The 21,160-nt window shown below is 42.4% G+C and overlaps 1 long non-coding RNA gene across 1 annotated transcript; it reads left to right on the forward strand.

Moving 5' to 3' along the window:
• The first annotated feature begins 4,107 nt into the window (after positions 1–4,107).
• LOC105357648 lies at positions 4,108–19,073 on the forward strand. The gene is made up of 2 exons (XR_002874462.1): positions 4,108–4,861; positions 5,026–19,073. It is a non-coding gene; the product is annotated as an uncharacterized LOC105357648 (long non-coding RNA).
• The last annotated feature ends 2,087 nt before the right edge of the window (positions 19,074–21,160 follow it).

A 21,160-nucleotide genomic window follows, 5' to 3' on the forward strand; every position in this document is an offset into this window, starting at 1 on the left:
AAATATTGCATTGCTCTGTCGTTTCTCTCCCATCAAATGTGCCGTTAACTATCTGTACTAGTTCAGCAGCAGTTCTGGTCATGAGTTCTTCAGGGCCAAACTGGTAATCCCAGTTCTTTTTTAAATCTCTTTAACACAGAAGAGGATTTTCTGTGCCAGAGGTTCTTAACAGGATTCTGTCTATTTTAACTTTGCTGTTGGAAAATTTTTCAATGTCTCTTTTCCAAGTTTTCACGAATCAGCATTTTTCTTTCTTGAATCATCATCCTCTGTGAAATATCTGCAGGGGGTCTAAACTTTTTTTGCTCACTTGATTTTGTGTTGGATCCATTAAAATGTGATTGAACAACGGAGGTTTTTTTTACTCATAACCTTTCATTTAACGGTCGTCATGATTTATCATCCCAAATTTCACCTGAAAATGTCATCTGTCAGTCTGTCATCAGGGCGGGTCCCACCTGACTGAATGGACCAAGTTCCTGGACCTCCAGCTGCATCACTGCTCCTGAACACACTTTTCTGTCTCATTGCAGGTTGAAGAAATGCAGTTTGTCATGGATCAGCATTAAAGTTCTGGACCTAACTCTAAAGTCCAAACCTTCCAATCTGAGAGAACTGGACCTGAGCGAGAACAACCTGCAGGATTCAGGATTTCTTCACCTGTGTGGTTTTCTGGAGAGTCCAGACTGCAGACTGCAGATTCTGAGGTCAGACTCCATGTTTCAGTTGTGTTCAGATCAATATGATGACAAAGTTGTGTTGACCCACAGTGAGCAGAAATGTCCAGACTCTGAATAGAATCTGGATCAGCGTGTTAAAACAAAGGCAGAGGACATGAATTTGATGCGCATATTGCCTTTGATTTAAACAGACAATTGTCTTAAATAAAGCATGTGGAGGGAGGAAGGGAGGGGGATGGTGCAATCCACGACACACATCTGTACAGAACCTGGGCTACTGATCTTTATGAATCGCAGCTCATCCAAGTCGGATCATCTGAGCACCCCTTACTAGCTTTCCGTTGAATCCAGTGTCAGAGCATGTAAGAAGTGCATAAAATGATAAAGCTCAGAGACGTGAGTCTGTCCTTCATTAGGACCACTGCTTTCACTACATCTCCTATTATGCATTGGGTTAATGTGATAGCATCTCTTACTCTTACATCTTGATTCCAAACATCTATTCTAACAGTTTGTAAAACTTCTTAAGGAAATCAGAGTTAAACGGTTTATTTCTCCTTCAAGGTTCTTGTTGGAGAACAAAGGAATTAAAGTCAGAAATTCCAGTGTTTTTGGTCCAAATCATCTTTGTAACGCAAACAGCTGCTTTCTAGTAGAGTCTGTTTGAGGGACGAACTCTATCCACTTCTAAAAAAACTTGAAGTTAAGTTTAAATAGAAGTAAAACAAAATCAAAGAAACAGGAGGTCTTTTTAGTCTAAAGTGAATCAAACATGCTGTGATTATATGTATTTGTCAAAAGTCGCACAGGCACAAACATTTTTTTTTATTAATTAAAGTTAAATAGATTAATTTTTAGAAAGAATGCCATTTTGTTTGATTTTTGTGGGTTTACATAAAATTGCAATTTCTTTAATTGGACGGGAAAAACTAACAGGGCAATTTCACAACTTGTAGGAAAAATTTATCACATAAAATGCATGTAAGATTGTGAAGAGACAGTAGATCAATACAGATAATAGTTTCTCTTTTTGTTTTATTTTGGTAGTGTGTTGCAGGATATTTGTCAAGGAAAAGGAGCACCTTGGCTCAAAAAAGGTTGAAAAAAAAACTGGTTTGGATGAAGCCACAGGCTGATGTTTGACTTTCACACATCTGGACTTCTTTCCTGAAGCAGCTGCATGTTGTCCTGAATGTTCCTGAATGTTCTTCTTCTCTGCTTCTGCTGGACTCTTCTGATCTGCTGCTGTTGCTTCACATCTTTGGACTTTTTCTAAACTTTCTGATCTTCTTCAGCTCTGAACTCCTTAGAAGAAGTGAAGGATGAAAAACATGAACTTTGTCTTTAAACTCAACTCTTTGTTCTGGATTCAGGTTGAGGAGCTGCAGATTGTCAAAGACCAGCTGTGCTGCTCTGGTCTCAGTTCTGAAGTCCAACCCGTCCCACCTGACAGAACTGGACCTGAGGAACAACAACCTTCAGTTATCAGATGTTGAGCAGTTCTGGGATCTGGTGGAGAGTCCAAACTCCAAACTGCAGACTCTGAGGTCAGTAGAGGGTTGGAGTCAGTCCAGCTGCTTCCAGATGTTTGGTCCTAAAGTTAGTCTGAGAGCAAAGATGCAGAGTTTCCTGTGAAGCTGCAGCTTCTCAGTGAAGCTCTGAGGAGAATGATGACAGGCTTCAGGACAACAGTCAGCCAATCAGAGCAGCAGAAGCTCCAACAGGTGAAGATGACAGGAAGCTGCTGCTCTGAACAGGACTGAAGCTCCTGCTGCTCTTTCTGCTGCTGTGCTGCATCACTGACTGACAGACCAGGATCAGGAGACACTCCATCTGTGCTTTTTGTCTATTTGCAGTTGGAAGTACTGGTGAGTCTGATGTTCCTCCTGGAGGAGCAGAGAGGAGCAGCAGGAGCAGCTGGTCTGCAGAGATGTTGTGACTGGACGGTGTTCCTGGGAGGTGGAGAGCAGAGTGATGGAGGAAGATCTCGGAGAGAACCCACACATGCACTTTCCACACAGAAAGGTCCCCCATTGATGTTCTGTTTCAGGTCCCCTTCTTGCTGTGAGGCAAGAGCGCTAACCACTGTGCCACCGTGCAGCCCACTTATAAAATAATAAAACAAAATAGATAAAATAACAGTTATAATAAGAAGAATACCAGCAATCTAAATAATGCAAAAGAGCAACGAGATGATTAAAGTGACAGTTTAAAGTGACAACAGTGCTAAGAGCAGTAAGTAGATGAGTCAGTGATGGCAGTCTTTGGTGAAGAAAATGTTCTGAAGCAGGAGTGAAGGTTTTCAATGTGAGTTTGTAGCAGGGAGTGGAGGGGGCAGAGGGGGGAGGGTAGGGAGGGATTTGAGTGTCCTTATCGCCTGATGGAGGAAACTGTCCGTGAGTCTGCTGGTTCTGGCCTGGAGACCTTGCAGTAGGATTGGGCGATGTCCCCTAAATTGGCAGTTGACGATGTTTGCAGTCAACCATCGGGATGGACGATGATATCGTCGGGGGGGCTATTTTTTATTTTTCGCTGTTGTATAATTGCTATTCGTTATTTTACTTTATTACTTTATTTATTTTATTTACAAAATAATGACTCATCCCCCATGATCCAGTCTAAACTAAGGCCAGTGACTTTAAAAAAAATAAAATAAAAAAAATAGAAAAGAAGTGGTCCGGTCCTGCACTTGTGGAGCGAGCGACACAGTTTTGTGTTTTAGGGGAAGTAAGGATGCTTTGTTACGTGTGGGAGACTTAGGACTGTGATCCGTCCTGCAGCTCTACGTGAACGAGCAACCGGAATTTAGGAGAAGCGGGTCTCCCGGTAAAAGTGTGTGTCGGGGCAGAGCTCGGAGCGCTAGCTAACGCAGTGTGTAAGCATCGAAGCAGAGAGGCCGCTCAGTCCTTAGAAACCGTTCAAATAATCACGTGGATTTGTGTTTCCAGTCGTGTCCCGACAAATTAAAGGCTGATGTTATTCCCACATATTTACGTTCAGCCAAGGTGCAGATTGCAGCATTTCCCACATGGATTTTATGTTCATGCTAATGTTGTTAGCACGTGTTAGCATACTGCTAATCCTGGCTTCCGGCTCCGATTTTCAACAGAAAAAGCACTGACCACACGGATTAAAATTAAAATGATGAGCGAACAGGCGCTTCATAATAACCGTAACATTAATAAAAGCACGTTTAGGAGATCATCTTGTATATTACCGAGCTGACGTATCTATGTATGTAGCCGCTCGGCGGAACTAAGCTTCTCTTCCGTTTTTTAAAAACACTACTGCATGTGCAAATGATTTATTCCGACCGAAAGTGTGACCCATGTGAATGTTTTTTTTCTGGGCCCATCTACACGGTTGGATTCTAATCCGACCAATAATCCTTATCAAGATATTTTGCACATGTAACCGCGTTTTATGGTGTCTCTCCATCGTGATATCAGTCACCCATCACGATGGACGATGGTATCGTCCATCGGCACAACCCTACCTTGTAGTCTCTTCCCTGATGGCAGCAGGCCGAAGTGTCTCTGGGATGGGTGTGAGGGGTCCCCTGCAATCGCGATGGCTTTGCTGGTGAGGCGGGAGTGATAAATGTCCGAGAGGCCAGTGAGAGGGACACCGATGATCTTCTCAGCTGTTTTCACAATGTGCTGCAGAGTCTTCTGCCAGAACGCGGTGCAGGCTCTGTACCACGCGGTGATGCAGCTGGTCAGGATGATCTTGATGGCTTCACTGTAGTAGGTCTGCATCAATGAGTTCTATCGCTAGAGGAGACATCACGCGATTCCTCATGGGAGGAGAGCACCGCCATCTTGGTGAGGTGAAGTCAATGCTGCAGTGCATGCATGTGAACACATTTTTTGCAAAATGCCAGTTCAACTGCCAAAATCAGAGAAATGAGTCGACGAAGAAGGAAGGCATAACATTTTACAGGTAGGTACTAAAATATTTCTCCTTTAATGCTGCAGGGGCTTCATTAATAGGGTTAGGGATCTGGATGCTGGATCTCCTAAAGAAGGCAGTCAATAGATGAGGTGAGTGTCCACAGCTGGTTCCAATCTGAAAGACAGAGCAGAGATGGGAGGGAAAGAAGAGACTGCCAAAGGCACCATGACAGCACCTCCCCCTCAACGAAATGAGTCCACGAAAGAGGAAGGCATAACATTTTACAGGTAGGTACTAAAATTTTTCTCTTCTAATGCTGCAGGGGCATCATTAATAGTACACATTTTGACATGAATGATGGTGATTCACGATGATGCCAGACTGCTCTTGAGAGGGTAGACCCAGGTGGAAACTGAAGGAATTTATTTTTTGTGGTTCTCATTTCTCCTAGGTTTTTATCTTCAACACTCGTGGTGAAAAGACCTGAAGATGAGGCGGAAAAGCAAAGTAAGGAAACGCCATTACTTGGAAGCCAAGACAAAACTTGGTGACCAGACCAAGCACCATTATGGACAAAGAACTGGCGATGGCTGCTGGTGCTGGATCTCCTAAAGAAGGCAGTCAATATGTGACTCTTCTCATGACAACACAGGTTGGTTTACAACGGGCGTTTATTTGCACTTCTGCAGGTCATCAGACTTCTTGTGGGACATTGCGTGCCTTCGCTTTCATAACGCCTTCATTACGCCGTGAAAACTATAACAAAACATTATATATGTTTCAGGAGAAATAAACAATACAAAATAACACAAAACAAGCATAACAAATACCTCGTTTCCGCTTGTCAAGAAAAAGAGTCTCTTTGAGTCCAAGGTATTTCTTTTTGCAGCTCTTTCTCCCAGCTTGAACTCCTAATTGCTGCAACCTCATGAGCAAAAGACGTGCTCACCTGCGGCCAACATAAAAGGCTCAAATTCTCGTGAGAATAATCCTATTCCTCTGAACATAATTCAAACAAAATTCACTGTACACTCCAAAGAAATAAAAATTAAATCACCAATTATTAAACATTTCACAACCCATGGACTTCAATAAAATATATAAATTTCAGCTGCATTGACACAATTGATGAGGTGAGTGTCCACAGCTGGTTCCAATCTGAAAGGCAGAGCAGAGATGGGAGGGAAAGAAGAGACTGCCAAAGGCACCATGACAGCACCTCCCCTTCAACGAAATGAGTCCACGAAAGAGGAAGGCATAACATTTTACAGGTAGGTACTACAATTTTTCTCCTTTAATGCTGCAGGGGCATCATTAATAGTACACATGTTGACATGAATGATGGTGATTCACAATGATGCCAAACTGCTCTTGAGAGGGTAGACCCAGGTGGACACTCGTGGTGAAAAGACCTGAAGATGAGGCGGAAAAGCAGAGTAAGTAAACGCCATTACTGGGAAGCCAAGACAAAACTTGGTGACCAGACCAAGCACCATTATGGACAAAGAACTGGCGATGGATGCTGGTGCTGGATCTCCTGCAGAAGGCAGTCAATAGATGAGGTGAGTGTCCACAGCTGGTTCCAATCTGAAAGGCAGAGCAGAGATGGAAGGGAAAGAAGAGACTGCCAAAGGCACCATGACAGCACCTCCTCCTCAACGAAATGAGTCCACGAAGGAAGAAGGCATAACATTTTACAGGTAGGTACTAAAATTTTTCTCCTTTAATGCTGCAGGGGCATCATTAATAGTACACATGTTGACATGAATGATGCTTATTCACGATGATGCCAGACTGCTCTTGAGAGGGTAGACCCAGGTGGACACTCGTGGTGAAAAGACCTGAAGATGAGGTGGAAAAGAAAAGTAAGTAAACGCCATTACTTGGAAGCCAAGACAAAACTTGGTGACCAGACCAAGCACCATTATGGACAAAGAACTGGCGATGGATGCTGGTGCTGGATCTCCTAAAGAAGGCAGTCAATATGTGACTCTTCTCATGACAACACAGGTTGGTTTACAACGGGCGTTTATTTGCACTTCTGCAGGTCATCAGACTTCTTGTGGGACATTGCGTGCCTTCGCTTTCATAACGCCTTCATTACGCCGTGAAAACTATAACAAAACATTATATATGTTTCAGGAGAAATAAACAATACAAAATAACACAAAACAAGCATAACAAATACCTCGTTTCCGCTTGTCAAGAAAAAGAGTCTCTTTGAGTCCAAGGTATTTCTTTTTGCAGCTCTTTCTCCCAGCTTGAACTCCTAATTGCTGCAACCTCATGAGCAAAAGACGTGCTCACCTGCGGCCAACATAAAAGGCTCAAATTCTCGTGAGAATAATCCTATTCCTCTGAACATAATTCAAACAAAATTCACTGTACACTCCAAAGAAATAAAAATTAAATCACCAATTATTAAACATTTCACAACCCATGGACTTCAATAAAATATATAAATTTCAGCTGCATTTACACAATAGATGAGGTGAGTGTCCACAGCTGGTTCCAATCTGAAAGGCAGAGCAGAGATGGGAGGGAAAGAAGAGACTGCCAAAGGCACCATGACAGTACCTCCCCCTCAACGAAATGAGTCCAAGAAAGAGGAAGGCATAACATTTTACAGGTAGGTAATACAATTTTTCTCTTTTAATGCTGCAGGAGCATCATTAATAGTACAAATGTTGACATGAATGATGCTGATTCACGATGATGCCAGACTGCTCTTGAGAGGGTAGACCCAGGTGGACACTCGTGGTGAAAAGACCTGAAGATGAGGTGGAAAAGAAAAGTAAGTAAACGCCATTACTTGGAAGCCAAGACAAAACTTGGTGACCAGACCAAGCACCATTATGGACAAAGAACTGGCGATGGATGCTGGTGCTGGATCTCCTAAAGAAGGCAGTCAATATGTGACTCTTCTCATGACAACACAGGTTGGTTTACAACGGGCGTTTATTTGCACTTCTGCAGGTCATCAGACTTCTTGTGGGACATTGCGTGCCTTCGCTTTCATTACGCCTTCATTACGCCGTGAAAACTATAACAAAACATTATATATGTTTCAGGAGAAATAAACAATACAAAATAACACAAAACAAGCATAACAAATACCTTGTTTCCGCTTGTCAAGAAAAAGAGTCTCTTTGAGTCCAAGGTATTTCTTTTTGCAGCTCTTTCTCCCAGCTTGAACTCCTAATTGCTGCAACCTCATGAGCAAAAGACGTGCTCACCTGCGGCCAACATAAAAGGCTCAAATTCTCGTGAGAATAATCCTATTCCTCTGAACATAATTCAAACAAAATTCACTGTACACTCCAAAGAAATAAAAATTAAATCACCAATTATTAAACATTTCACAACCCATGGACTTCAATAAAATATATAAATTTCAGCTGCATTTACACTCCCACCAAAATCACTCCTATGAAGAATAAATGGGATTTTCAAGTCAAACCACTACTGCTTTTGTTACTCACTCTGCTTCTACAAGCGTTACAACCTTATGAACAGGTCTATCTAAATGCAGTAGTCTAGTGTGTGAATTATAGCCATTGTTTCATAGAGAAAAGTTCTCAGAGATGTAGTGTCAAGTCTGGTTCCTGTCTTGTCAAGCATGACCGCAAGAATACTTCGGATCGTTCTTATTTGGCGCTCCCAAACTCCACCCATGTGACTTGAAGATGGAAAATTTGCCACAAACTCACAACCAAGAGCTCTTTGACGTCCACTTTCTTGAGCAACTCAGAAAACTCTTTTCTGGCTCCCATAAAATTGGTGCCTTGATCACACCTTACGTGGCGAACTGGTCCTCTGATTGCCACAAAGGTTCGAAATGCATTTATGAAAGCATCAGTCGTCATATCATCCAGTGTCTCAATATGAACAGCTCTTGAGCACAAGCAAGTAAACAAGAGGCCATATCTTTTTAATTCTTTCCTTCCATCCTTTACTATAAAGGGACCAAAACAGTCAAGGCCACAATATGTAAAAGGAGGGGTTGTTTCCGTCCGCTCGCTTGGCAGATCAGCCATCTTCTGAACTTCTGTATTTCTCCTGTATCTCCTACATTTCACACATTTGTAAATGTGTGAGGAGACCATGTTTCCATATCCCATTCGCACGCAGTTCATTCATGGTCATTCCTATGCCCTGGTGACAAACACGCTCATGATAGTGCTTCACAAGCAAGGATGATACATGAGACTTTTTGGGATGTATAGCTGGATGTTTTGCACTATAGTCCAGGGTTGATCTGCAAAGCCTTCCTCCAACTCTGAGGACTCCGTCGTCATCAAGAAAAACATTTAAACGGTGTAACTGATTGTGTTTGTTAAAAGAGTTGACTTTTCCTTGTTTTAATTTCCTTATATCTTCTGCGAAGGCTTCTCTTTGTTCCAACTTAATTATAAGCAGTTCGGCTTGTCGCCTTTCCTCGCCTTTACTCCCTTACGTTCTTAGACAAATCTTTTCAGCCTGGCAACAGCTTTCACAACTCTAGACCAGTCTGAAAACTTGGTGAAGCGGTTCACAACTGAATCCGTTTCTGTTTTCACAGTGTTGACACAAGACTTGCAAAGCTCTGAGTCTGATATTTCCAAAACTCCCACCATCTCCTCTTCACCAACTTGCATTTCAAGTGTCTGTTGCCAGAGATAATCTGGACCCGTTAGCCAGTTAGATTCTCTTAACTGTGATGCAGTTAACCCCCTTGAGGCATGGTCAGCTGGATTGTTTTCTGAACTGACATAATGCCATTGCTTTGGTTCTGAGCTCGACCTTATGCGCTGAATGTGGTTGGCTACAAAGGTGTGGAACCTCTTTGCATCATTGTTCACATATGCAAGAACAACCTTTGAGTCTGTCCAGAAGTACACGTCCAAATTTTCAATCTCAAGTTCCTCTTTGACAGCTGCTTGGTGGGGGCCACCCTTGCCTTTCCCATTACAAGCAAACAACACACCTTTCCTGATTCACTTACTGCTCGGAGATATGAACAGGATCCGTATCCATTATAACTTGCATCTGAAAAAAAATAAAAATAAAAAAAAAATTTAAAAAAATAACTTGCATCTGAAAAGTTGTGGAGTTCAAAGAACTCCTCTTCTTGTCATGGACTTGTCCTTGACAATAACTCTGAACTGGAATTCGTCAACTTCAACACACCACTGGACACCTAAAGCACGCTCGATGTAAAGTTCACCAAAAGCCATGTTTATGTCTTCACTCTGTGAACGTTCTGAAGGTGGTATTGCAGTACAGACTTCTGAATGGTTAGAGACTAACTTGTGGAGACGAAGATTCCCAGTTTTACATAGAGCTCTTGCCTCATTCACCAGATGTATGGCTTCAGCTGGAGTTTCACAGCTCATTTGGCCATCATCAACATGGAAGCTTCGTTGAATGAAATTGATAGCCTCTTCGCTAAAGGTTCCGTGGCCCTGTGATGCCAAATACTTGAGTCCGAAATTAGAACAGCCTGGAGATGAGGCAGCTCCAAACAGGTGGACTCTCATTCTATACACTGTAGGGGCGGAGCTTAGATTTCCATTTTCCCACCACAAGAACCTGAGGTAGTCTTGATTGTCACTTACAACATGAAATTGATGGAACATCCGTTCAACATCACACATGATAGCTATTGGACCTTTTCTGAACCGGCAAAGCACACCAACTAAGGTGTTTGTGAGATCTGGCCCAGTAAGAAGATGATCATTTAGAGAGACGTCTTTGTATCTAGCTGAGCAGTCAAACACCACACGGATCTTACTTGGCTTGTGTGGATGGTAAACCCCATGGTGTGGAATGTACCATCCAGGCTGGTTATCCAACTAAGAATGTGGAACCTTTTCAGCATCTCCTCTTGATTTTATGTCATTCATAAAATGAACATAATCTTTGAAGTACTGTTCATTCTTTCGCAGCCGTCGCTCTAATGATGCTAACCTGTGGAGTGCATAACCTTTGTTATCTGGAAGCTCAGGCTTGTCCTCCCTGAATGGCAGTGGGAGTTCATAGTGGCCATCTTCTTTCTGCCTGATGCCTGCCTTTATTTTTGACAAGAAGAGAAGGTCATCTTGAGAGACTGGATTAACATCTGATGCTTGATCTGAGAAATCTGACTCTAATGCTCTGATAATTTCTGTTGAAGTGATTTCTCTTATTTGAGTTTGACATACAAAGCTTACTTCTCTCCTGAGTTCAACTGATGGATGTGCAGATGGTGTTACTTGGCTGACTATTATTCTGTGGCTGACTCCTATAGAGTCAACACAATCACTTGAGGATTGTGAGCAGCCAACAACGCTCCAGCCCAAATCAGTTCGTTGACCATATGGCTGATTTTCTTTACCAGGCAGAATCTCCTTTGGTTGAAGGGCTTGGTGGCAGTTGTACCCAATAAGAAGGCCGACTTCACAAGACAGCAAAGGTGGGATCTTGTCAGCCAACTTTTCCAGATGAGTCCACTTTAGAGCAGTAGATGATGTTGGGATGTGTGATCTATTTGCTGGAATATATTCTCGTGTGAAAACTGGTGGCAGTGAGATCCTTCTTTCCAAGTTGTATCCTCTTACTTGTAGGTTTGTTAGCCTTTGACATGAAATACTTGCTAACTTGGATGACATTGTGGACAAAATGCAGACTTACATTTTCCTTGTGGGTGTTGAGATCTTGTGCTACTTCATCTAAAATGAAAGTAGTATCACTTTGGGCGTCTAATAATGCCTAAACAAGAATCTCTCGATCTGGTTCTTTTGAGGATGATACCCAAACTGGTACTATGGAGGAGGTTTGTGAAATTTGACTTTCTTGTATCACTCTGTTTGATGTTGCTGCTTCAATGGTTTTCTTTGTGTTTTCATTTTCTGTTATTTTATCCTTTGGATTTTGTAGTGTTGACTTTTGCTGCTCTTTAAAGTCATCATTGTGCAAACAGGTGGGATGTTTCTTTTGACATTTTCCACATGTACTTCTTTTGTAGCACCTTTTTGACTGGTGGCCAGCCTTCAAACAGCCAAAACAGAGTTTTTCTGCTTGCACAAACTTAACACGGTCTTGCAAATTCTTTTCACAGAACTTTTTACATTCTGCGATGAAATGTCTTGAATGTTTACAAAATGCACATGGTGGGTAACTTCTTTCTGTTGTGTTTGTAAACAGAGTCTTTGCTTGAACTGGTTGATATTTTGGTTGTTAAGGTTTTTCTCCTTCCACACTCTTTAACTCTGCTGTTATGTTCGTTTATGAGGAACAGAGATGATGTTCCTGGGTCAATTTGACCCGTTGAAGGTTTTATTAATTAAAAGATGTCTGAAACCCAAAAAATCCTAACAAGCAGTGTGAATATACCAATACTAACTCCATTCCTAATTATTCTATCAAAATTTAGTGAAATGGTGGTCCTTACCTCTAACAGGAAGTGGTTCAATTATTAGATAATTCACTTGTTTTTCTTAAAAATATACATGTTCTAACTTTTTTCAAATTTTTCACTACTGTATTACTTTAAAAGACCACCATATAAAACACAATACTTTTACATAACATTGAAACATAATCTTGAAATGTTGTTTTACATACATGCACTGTGAACCAGAAATAAACAAAATCACAGTACAACAGACAAGCAATTGCAATATGAAGTTGTGTGTGTGTCTGTACATACACAGCACAAAAGTGACTATTAATGAAGCCCCTGCAGTCTTATGATAAGACATCATTGTACCTCCAGTTTGACTGCCGGGTCAAATTGACCCGAACAGTATTTATGTTGTATAAACATGCAGGGGGGATTGCAAATATTTGAGATGAACCAAATTCATAATATAAGTGGATTACACTAATTAAGGCAAGCAGAAGAAGTTTCATGCTGAAAAAATACTTTTAACTATTTTTCCTAGATGTTCAAACTTTAAATCGGGTCAATTTGACCCGCAACATAACAGGAGGGTTAATGCTTGTACTGAAAATACAGGATCACAAGCAAGATCTGCTTCTCTTGAGAGGAAGTCCGCTAGTTCTTTAAACCTTGGATACGTGTCAAAGGTTTCTCTAGTTTCCATAACCTTGCGGTTCCAACTGGAAACTAACCAATCTGGAAGTTTGAGCAAGATCTTTTCATTGCAGTCATTGAGAACTTCCAAGGTCTTTACATGTGACATTGCCTTTTCACAGCTCTGGAGGAAGTCTACAAATTCTCTAAGTTCATGTGCATCCTTTGAACTTATTTTTGGCCAACTGTAGAGTTTATCCCTGAAAGACTTCCCTATGATGAATGGATCACCAAATCGTTTTTCCAGGATCTGCCACGCTGAGTCATATGCAGCCTCTGTTCTGAGCATGAAAAATCCTTCTACAGCCTTTTTTGCAGAGCCGCCTACGTACCTTTGAAGGTAGAGCAGCTTTTCATTCTTTGTAATATTTTTTTTGTCTATTAGTGTCTAAAAGACACTTGCCAATCTTTGAATTTCAAAGGATTTCCAGTAAAAATTGTGGGCTCATGTGTTGGAAGACGATTAGCACTTATGGCTTCTGCTAAAATACTAACAAAGTTTGCACCGTCTTGCACATGAGTCGTGGTTGTTGGGGGTGTCGTCATTTGGTATGTGATAGCTTGTGGAATAAATGGAGGACTTGAGGCATCAAGTGTTTGAACAGGGGCTGGAAAAGACTTAGGAAACACAGGAGGTCTTGGTATTTGAAGCATAGATGATGACTTTGTCAAAGGAATATTTTGAGAAGTTCTTACTCTTTCAGTGTTACCTTGTTTGAAGGAAACCTCTGCTTGGTCGTAGACTTCTACTGTAGCTTTAGCAGCATTTAGCTTTTTGACTTCTTCGAGTCGTTAAAGTTTTCTACGTTTGTCTTGTATAGCCTGAAGTCTAGCTTGTTTCTCTGACTCAAACTGAACAAGACGCTCTTTATCTTCAGCCTCCAGCCTTTGAAGTTCAACTGCTTCCTTTTCTTGTTCCTCCAACACTGCCAAAACCTCTTGACATGCAGCAGCTTCTCTTCTTTTGGCTGATTGGACACTTGAGTGCAAAGAATCACACTTTGACCGATCAGACATTGACTGAGATGATGAAACTGTTGAATTTAAGATTGATCCCACATCTGGCCAAGGTTCCTCCTCTTCTTCTGCTGGTGACCCTTGAAGCTGTCTTTTAGCCTTTTGGATAATATATCTTGACAGTGACATACAGGTATCAACCTTGCGCCGCAGGTCTGACTCTGGCGTACATACTTGGCGCAGCTCATCGTACATCCCCTGTACAGCAGAAGAGGTAGCTTAAAGGTCCTCAATCATTTCATTTAGCTCCTCCTTGGAAACTTTATCTGATAACATTTCTTTACTAATTCTCGCATGATATCTCCACTACTGATAAACTGTAGTGTTAACTTTGCTTTCAAATATTTTTACCCCTTAAATGAACAACATTTCTTTTTTCTAAATAAGTCACAAAAACATTTACTTGATACGTAACAATATAGTAGAAACGCTTTAGAATTCCACAGATTACAAATAACTTATTCCTTTAGCTGCAAACTTTAAATCCCCTTTTCACACTACAGTATTTCTTTACTTTTTGGAAAATAACTTTCTGAGCTTCATTGGACGAGCTGCGCTTCCGACAGTCCTTTCATCTGCTTGCCTGCACGCAGTAAGGAAATTGGCGTCGGCTTCCCCGTGGCTCTCGGCTCGGTTTAGCGGGCTTCCGCTGCAGTTTACTCTCTCCTCCCCGTGTGGAGCAGACGAGTTTTCACTATGACTCTTCTCATGACAACACAGGTTGGTTTACAACGGGCGTTTATTTGCACTTCTGCAGGTCATCAGACTTCTTGTGGGACATTGCGTGCCTTCGCTTTCATTACGCCTTCATTACGCCGTGAAAACTATAACAAAATATTATACATGCTTGAGGAGAAATAAACAATACAAAATAACACAAAACAAGCATAACAAATACCTCGTTTCCGCTTGTCAAGAAAAAGAGTCTCTTTGAGTCCAAGGTATTTCTTTTTGCAGCTCTTTCTCCCAGCTTGAACTCCTAATTGCTGCAACCTCATGAGCAAAAGACGTGCTCACCTGCGGCCAACATAAAAGGCTCAAATTCTCGTGAGAATAATCCTATTCCTCTGAACATAATTCAAACAAAATTCACTGTACACTCCAAAGAAATAAAAATTAAATCACCAATTATTAAACATTTAACAACCCATGGACTTCAATAAAATATATAAATTTCAGCTGCATTTACACAATAGATGAGGTGAGTGTCCACAGCTGGTTCCAATCTGAAAGGCAGAGCAGAGATGGAAGGGAAAGAAGAGACTGCCAAAGGCACCATGACAGCACCTCCCCCTCAACAAAATGAGTCCAAGAAAGAGGAAGGCATAACATTTTACAGGTAGGTAATACAATTCTTTCTCTTTTAATGCTGCAGGGGCATCATTAATAGTACAAATGTTGACATGAATGATACTGATTCACGATGATGCCAGACTGCTCTTGAGAGGGTAGACCCAGGTGGACACTCGTGGTGAAAAGACCTGAAGATGAAACGGAAAAGCAGAGTAAGTCAACGCCATTACTGGGAAGCCAAGACAAAACTTGGTGACCAGACCAAGCACCATTATGGACAAAGAACTGTCGATGGATGCTGGTGCTGGATCTCCTGAAGAAGGCAGTCAATAGATGAGGTGAGTGTCCACAGCTGGTTCCAATCTGAAAGGCAGAGCAGAGATGGAAGGGAAAGAAGAGACTGCCAAAGGCACCATGACAGCACCTCCCCCTCAACGAAATGAGTCCACGAAAGAGGAAGGCATAACATTTTACAGGTAGGTACTAAAATTTTTCTCTTTTAATGCTGCAGGGGCATCATTAATAGTACACATTTTGACATGAATGATGGTGATTCACGATGATGCCAGACTGCTCTTGAGAGGGTAGACCCAGGTGGACACTCGTGGTGAAAAGACCTGAAGATGAGGTGGAAAAGCAAAGTAAGTAAACACCATTACTTGGAAGCCAAGACAAAACTTGGTGACCAGACCAAGCACCATTATGGACAAAGAACTGGCGATGGATGCTGGATCTCCTAAAGAAGGCAGTCAATAGATGAGGTGAGTGTCCACAGCTGGTTCCAATCTGAAAGGCAGAGCAGAGATGGGACGGAAAGAAGAGACTGCCAAAGGCACCATGACAGTACCTCCCCCTCAACGAAATGAGTCCACGAAGGAGGAAGGAATAACATTTTACAGGTAGGTACTAAAATTTTTCTCTTCTAATGCTGCAGGGGCATCATTAATAGTACACATTTTGAAATGAATGATGGTGATTCACGATGATGCCAGACTGCTCTTGAGAGGGTAGACCCAGGTGGACACTCGTGGTGAAAAGACCTGAAAATGAGGCGGAAAAGCAAAGTAAGGAAACGCCATTACTTGGAAGCCAAGACAAAACTTGGTGACCAGACCAAGCACCATTATGGGCAAAGAACTGGCGATGGATGTCGGTGCTGGATCTCCTGAAGAAGGCATTCAATAGATGAGGTGAGTGTCCACAGCTGGTTCCAATCTGAAAGGCAGAGCAGAGATGGGACGGAAAGAAGAGACTGCCAAAGGCATCATAACAGTACCTCCCCCTCAACGACCGCCACCGGGCGGGTCCAGGACACCGATCCGGGTGAGCACGGTAGAAGTCCTCAATGAAGGAAGGGTCCAGGATGTATGAATGGGAGATCCACGACCGTTCCTCAGGACCTTATCCCTCCCAGACCACCAGGAACTGTACCCCGGCACCGAACACCCAACACCTGGCGGGCCATGAAAGCCGGGGGGCCGTGGATGATACGGGCAGAGGGGAAGTGGACAGCGGGCATAGAAAGCTTTCCTGGACAGGCTTGATTTGAGATAGGTGGAATGACGGGTGTTCCTTGAGGGCCGCTGGAAGTTGTAAGTGGACGCAAGAGGGATTGATGATCTGCTCGATGGTGTTAAGTCCAATGAAACTGGGAGCCAGCTTACAGGAAGTAGCCTGGATGGGAATGTTCCGAGATGAGAGCCAAACCCTCTGACCAGACTGGTACGTGGGTCCCACCACCCTGTGGCGATTGACGATTCGACAGTTGCTCTTCCTGGTGCACAGGAAGAGCGGCCTCTAACTCCTGGTTAGCTCTCTCCGCCTGACCTTTGGATTGAGGGTGGTATCCGGAAGTCAGGCTAACTATGTCGCCTAAAGCGGTGGGTAACTTTGGAAGACGAAGGAAGTGAGCGGCCTCAGAGAAACGGTCAATGACAGTGAGGATAATGGTGTTGTAAATGAGGATCTGGGTTCTAAAACTGTTTGTGGGCGACACCACTCTCGAACCAGGAGTGCCGGCCAGAGCACTACGTCAAGGCCCGGATGAGGCTGTTTCCTTTTGTTGGTGCATGAAATAAATGACATCAGGCAGGAGGATGGCTTCAATAACTGTAATCCAGACTTCAGGCTTTACATCATTTGGTTTGACATGCAGAGGCAGGTAAATTTCAATAGGTGGATGAACATATGTATATGTGTGGTCTCTAGTAAACACAAATATAAATTCAATATGCAACTTAAATCAAATAAAAAGAACAAAGAAACCAACATGTGCGCTTTATGCTCATTTTTGACTAATTAACACTAATTTACCTGTGCACTACTTAAACTAGGGGTGTCCAAATCCAGGCCTCAAGGGCCGGCAACCTGCTGGTTTTCCAGAAACCCTGCCTCATCTGCTGTTGATTACCTGGATCAGGTGTGTTTAGCCAATTAGGAGCTTCAAAGGCAGGTTGATTGGAAAACATATAGGACACTGGCCCTTGGGGCCTGGAATTGGACACCCCTGACTTAAACATTGTGAATATTTGAACAAAAATACTACAAGAAAACATGCATTAACATAAACTTACTTTGTCATCAATGTACACTAAACTCCCAAGGGAAAAACTTCATTTCATGCCACGCAGCGGCACACTCATGCACGGAGCAAAGCAGGGAGGCAGGTGCCGTGCAGCATCACGATGACGTCATCACTCTTGTAATTAGCATGCGTCTAACGCTAAACAAAATTTAAAGGTAGAGGAATTGTAAACCTAATCATCTGAGTCTTTTGTACAGGTGTTGCCTTGAGAAGGTGGGAGTCCCGTGACAAAGTCCATGGCAATGTGTCACCAAGGACGACTCGGTATGGCAGCGGTTGAAAAACCCAGAGGGCGGGGAGTTAGAGGACTTAGAATGGGCACAGGTATTGCAGGCAGCTACGTAATCTCTGATCGTCAACAACTCCCAGTTTCCCACGTCGTAATTGCGTTCAGCAGAGGAAAGTTTATGGGAAAAGAAAGCGCATGGCTTGAGTTTTCCTGATAATTTCTCCGTCTGAGAAAGGACTGCTCCCACTCCAGATTCAGAGATGTCGACTTCAACAATGAACTGACTGGTGGGGTCGGGCTGTATAAGGATAAGAGCTGTGACAAAGAGTTATTTGACTGGGGCTCAGGACCCCATATGTAAGGTTTGTTGATGGAGGTGAGCTGAGTTAAAGGGGAAGCAATGCTACTGTCATTCCTAATGAAGCATCGATAGAAATTAGCGAACCCCAGGAATTGTTGTAACTTCTTCTGAGTATCGGGGGGTTCCCAACTGGTAATGGCTTCGATTTTAACAGGATCAGGTATTATCTGCCTCAAAAATATAACCCAAAAAAGAAATAGTAGAAACATGAAATTCACATTTTTTGGCTTTAACGTATAGTTGGTTCTCAAGTAAGCATCCCAAAACGAGGCGTACATGGGTCATGTGTTGAGAGATGTCACGAGAGTAAATGAGTATGTTGTCTAAGTAGACAAACATGAAACGATTCAGGAAGTCTCTGAGGACGTCATTAACGAGATGTTTGACTATAGGACGGACTTTCCTCTCCAGTACCTTGGCATAGACTTTCCCAGGGAGGCTAAGGAGTGTGATTCCCTGGTAGTTGGAACACACCGTCCAGTCCCCCTTCTTAAAGAGGGGAAACACTACCCCTGTCTGCCAATCCAGTGGCACAGTTCCCGACTGCCACACGATGCTGCAGAGATGTGTCAGCCAAGACACTCCAACAGCATCCAGAGATTTGAGGTACTCAGGGCGGACTTCATCCACTACCGAAGCCCTGCCACTGAGGAGCTCATTGACTACCTCAGTGACTTTAGCTTGGGTGATAGAGAGCCTCACCTCTGTTTCCTCAGAATAAGGCGCGTCAGTGCGATTGAGGAGATCCTCGAATAGTACCTTCCACCGCCCGACAATGTCCCCAGTCAAAGGCAAAGGGTCCCCGCCTGCACTGAAAACGGTGAATGTAGAGAACTGCTTTCCCCTCCTGATGCGCCGGACAATTTGCCAGAATCTTTTCGAGGCCAACCGATAGTCGATGCCTTACTGAATTCCTCCCAATAATAAACAGTAATAAAAAAAGGTTTCCTCTAAAAAAACTGAGACTGGTTCTTTTATTAACCCGCTCTGGAGGCTCTAAGGGCCCAAATGGGGTGTTAACGTGCCCGCGCCCACACGGTGCGCCTTTTGAATGTGTCAAAGACTGAAAAATCCCCCATTACTGAGACCGCTCCTTATAACCCAGTGTGCCCTATCGTCATGAGAATACGGTTATTTAATGGAGAAACCGTTAGCTTGCATTGCTTCATATTAATTACTTTCCACATGTATTTTCAATATTTGCTTTGTTGACACAATATCATGTTGCCAATTTCATAAGCAATACATTAGGAACACAGGACTGCACGTTGGCGCAGTGGTTAGCGCTCTTGCCTCACAGCAAGAAAGTCCGGCTGTGGGACCTGAACCATAGCATCAATGGGGGACCTTTCTGTGTGGAGTTTGCATGTTCGCGCCGTGCATGCATGGGTTTTCTCCGGCTTCCTCCCACTGTCCAAAAACATGCTTCATAGGTCAATTGGCAACTCTAAATTGTCCCTAGGTGTGAGTGTGAATGGGTGTGTGATTGCGGCCCTGCAACAGACTGGCAAACTGTTCAGTGTGTCCCCTGCCTTCTCCCACAAGTGGCCGGGATAGGCTCCAGCAGCCCCATGAACCCGAAAGGGATAAAACAGCAGAAAATGGGGAAAAAATGAATGAATGAATACTTTAGGAACATCCATTAGATAAAAAATTAATGGACAACCAAGTTTTTAGAAAACCTAGTAATTGCCAAATTTTTATTTTCCAATGTTTTGTGTCATTTGACTTTTTTTCAAATAACACTTACAAATGTTTTCTGTGATACTTGTAGGATTACTTTTTCCCCTTTAAGTTGTTCATCTACTAAAAGTTTCATTTGACACATTTCTTCTAAAAATAATGTGTGTGGAACTACTACCATATAATTTTCTTATATATTACCAAACCATACAAGTTTCATATTGTCCAATTTTATTAAGGATCTGTGGTTTGACTTTCTTATGCCTAACTTACAAGTTTCAAGGCAAGGCAAGTTTAAATATATAGCACATTTCCTGTACAGAGACAATTCAAAGTGCTTTACATAAAAAATTAAAAGAACAATTAAAAACAAATAGTAAATATGAGATCATTAAAATAAAGTTAAAAGATAGTAAACAAGATTTGAATAGATTTGAATTTCAGATAAGAGACAGAATCTTAGAAAATTCATCTATCATTTCCACATGGGCAACCACCACAACTTCCACCATCCCACGAGAGATTTCATCTGTAGGACTTTCTCTTTGTGTCTTTCTATCTATAATCCATTCATAATCAATCACTAATGATAATGGAACAAAAGCAAAATGTCAGCACGTCAGAATGACCAATCCAGTTTATCTGCTTTTACTGACAATGACTGAAACTGTGCAAGTTCCAGATCTGAACAGGTTGCTATGTTTCATTTCTCCACCATATGTCTCTGTTGTTTGTTGGATTAAAGCCTTAAAATCTCCATGTTTTTTCGTCCAATCAGAGCTAAATGCTGCAAAGATGGTTCTGCCTTTAAGTCCTCCCTCTTTCTTCATCTCAGCTTCTTCTCGTTCTTCCTCTAGTACAGTGTTTTTCAACCGGTGTGGAGATGGAGATGGTGTGCCGTGGGAAATTGCCCTCTTTCACTGATCTAAAAACATTTCCCATCTTCGGGATATCAGCTCTGTGTTCATCCAAACAGTCCCTGGTAAAACACTGAGTAGTTAGGAATATGAAATATCGTAAAATACTTTATTTCTTTGTGTTTATTTGATTCTATTAAAGACATTTTGATAAGAAGGACAATACAGCGATTTAGCTGCAGCTATAACTGTTTTCGGAAAAGTCCCGCCCCTTTAAATGTCTCCACCAATCATTCATGGAGGCTTAATCATACGTCATCAGTCTGACCAATCAGAAGTGGTTAAAGTCTTCACTTCCTTGTTCTGATTCTGCTCGTAAAGTCTCTCAGTTCCAACAAAAATACCAGATAAAGCTCGTCTTTAACGGTGTAGCTTCCCACAGAATCCGGTATCAGACCGTGGAAAAAGTGAACAAAAACATGAAGCTCAGAGAAGCCAGTCTTTCT

The sequence above is a fragment of the Oryzias latipes genome, chromosome 2 (genome assembly GCF_002234675.1).
Source record: "Oryzias latipes chromosome 2, ASM223467v1".
Lineage (NCBI taxonomy): Eukaryota > Metazoa > Chordata > Actinopteri > Beloniformes > Adrianichthyidae > Oryzias > Oryzias latipes.